Here is a 2194-nt window from a genome sequence, read left to right as displayed (position 1 = left end):
AAGATCTAAAAACATCTCTCAGGCAAGTTATATTCTTTGGAAAGCTGGAGTTTGCTTTGCTGTAAAAACCTATATTCAAGGCAAGGACAAATAATACAAAAATATAATTCTCTGAGTAATATTATGAAGAATATATAATTACATTCTTATTAATATATAGTATAATTACATTATTTATAATATTAATTTTAATGTGTAGTGTAATTACAGTCTTCATAATATTGGTTTTTCAGCAAGACATTCTTAAAAAATTTTTTTTGAAAGTGAAAACAGGATTCTACTTGATTTTTAAAAATCCATGGTGTCTTCCAGTATACACTGTTAACCTGCAATTGTCTATGTGTACATATATATGTAAAGAAAAATACTGCAGAGAATTCAAAGGAAATATTTCCCATTATATTTTAGCAGTTAAGATAATTTTTGGTTATGCTATGACTGTTATGTTAAGAAATATGAGGTCATTTACAAATTCATAAAAGAAATCTACACAGTAATTTTGCAAGGTTAAATTATAAAGCTACATTCACAAGATAAATTATAAAATTATGATCCTGGGAGTAAGATGGAAGATGAGGAGGTCGCTGAGAGCTGGGAGGAGGCTGCAGACAGCGGGGTCTGGACAGAACACCCATGATGGTTCTGTGTTTGCTGTAATTTGAACCAAGGCCTATTTATTTCTCTCCTTTGCCTTTCTTATCTCCTCTCCCCTTCTTACCTTTTTTTCCTCCCTTTATCCATCTCTTGCTATTACAGGAGAGACCCTGTCATTGTAATCTGCCTGCACTTGCAGATACATTCCTATTCCCCGTCTCCTTTGTTCCTCTTGAAGATTGTGGTTATGTTACAAATTAGGCTGTTTGAGGTGTCCCCTACCTTGCTCTTCCCCTGTTATGCTTCCATCTCCTAACTTTCTTCCAGAGGCTCACACAAGCATCATCACTGCAAGTCTAAGGTCATCAGCAGCCAGTGAAGCTGTACGTTTTCCTCAGGAAACAGACAGATGGTTGGGGAAGAAACTGAAGATCACACAAAAAAATCTCCTCCCAAAGTGCCCATTGTGATTCAGGATGATAGCCTTCCCACAGCGCCCCCCCCCCATGCCACTTTCCCCCTCTCCCCCCCCCTCCACACGCCACCCCTCAGATCTGAATCCTCAAGAGGCTCACCAGCATCCGTGTGGTCAGCAGCCCCAACTCCACCAGCAGGCCAGCCCTTCCTGTCAAGTCCCTAGCACAGTGGGAGACAGAGTATGCAGAAGCCTGAAAGCGGATTCTGGGCAGTGCCAGCCATGAGGAGGAACAAGATAAACCCATCCTCAACAGGACAACCAGGATCTCCCAACCTGAAAACAGCAGGCAACCCAATAATGTGATCAGACAGACTTTGGGTCCTGATGGGTCACAAGGCTTCAAACAGTGCAGATAAATGGGCAAGAAAGAATGCTGTCGCCATCACCACAGACAACAACTGGACTTGAGCAGAGGAAAGGACCTGATTAACTTGCACTGTGATCCCCTTTGCTCCTCCCACTGTGACCTTGAACCCCATGCACTGTGACCCTCTCTCCCTTTTCCTCTTCCCACTATGATTGGCATGTCTACAAGGGCTGTCCCAAGTCAATGGAAAGTGAAAGGATGGGAGTTTGGAGACTTAAGAGTAGAGAGTCAGAGTGCCACTTGGCCACTTGGGGTAAAGCCAGTGCCAGCAATAACAGTTTATCATACTCATTAATTTGGGATTTCAAAATAAATGAGAACTCTCATCCACCCATCCCCAAGTGCATGTCAACATCACTTATAAGCAAGTTCCATTTGAAGAAAAAATAAAATTATAATCCTGAATGTTTTTATTTGCTGATAACATATTAGACCATTCTGTGTGTAATGTATATTGCCCAATTTTAAACAATTATGTTATATCTAAAATTCATTGCACTTTATTTTAATCTATTATATTTCTTGTCATATATGTTTTCTTCATTTATTCTTAATAATTAAAAAGATAAACAGAGATAGGTTTAGTCACCAAAGATTAGATATTGAATTTTTAAAAATTTGAAAAGTATAGAAGGTCCATTCCCCTTCCTCAGAAAGGTGTGGATGAATGGCAGCTCTAGCTGAAGTATTAACTGCACTGCCATTTTTCTTAGATTTCTTACATAGAGCTGATACAGAAATCTTTTTAAATAATG

The 2194-nt window shown here is 39.2% G+C and overlaps 1 pseudogene across 1 annotated transcript; it reads left to right on the top strand.

Moving 5' to 3' along the window:
- The first annotated feature begins 565 nt into the window (after positions 1 to 565).
- LOC311614922 (SUZ RNA-binding domain-containing-like) lies at positions 566 to 1428 on the top strand (annotated as a pseudogene). Its single transcript has 2 exons — positions 566 to 616; positions 993 to 1428. The product of its transcript is annotated as an SUZ RNA-binding domain-containing-like (transcript).
- The last annotated feature ends 766 nt before the right edge of the window (positions 1429 to 2194 follow it).

This window comes from Pipistrellus hanaki (assembly GCF_964339955.1).
Source record: "Pipistrellus hanaki genome assembly, chromosome: X".
Lineage (NCBI taxonomy): Eukaryota > Metazoa > Chordata > Mammalia > Chiroptera > Vespertilionidae > Pipistrellus > Pipistrellus hanaki.
This window is presented reverse-complemented; position numbering and strand designations above follow the sequence as displayed.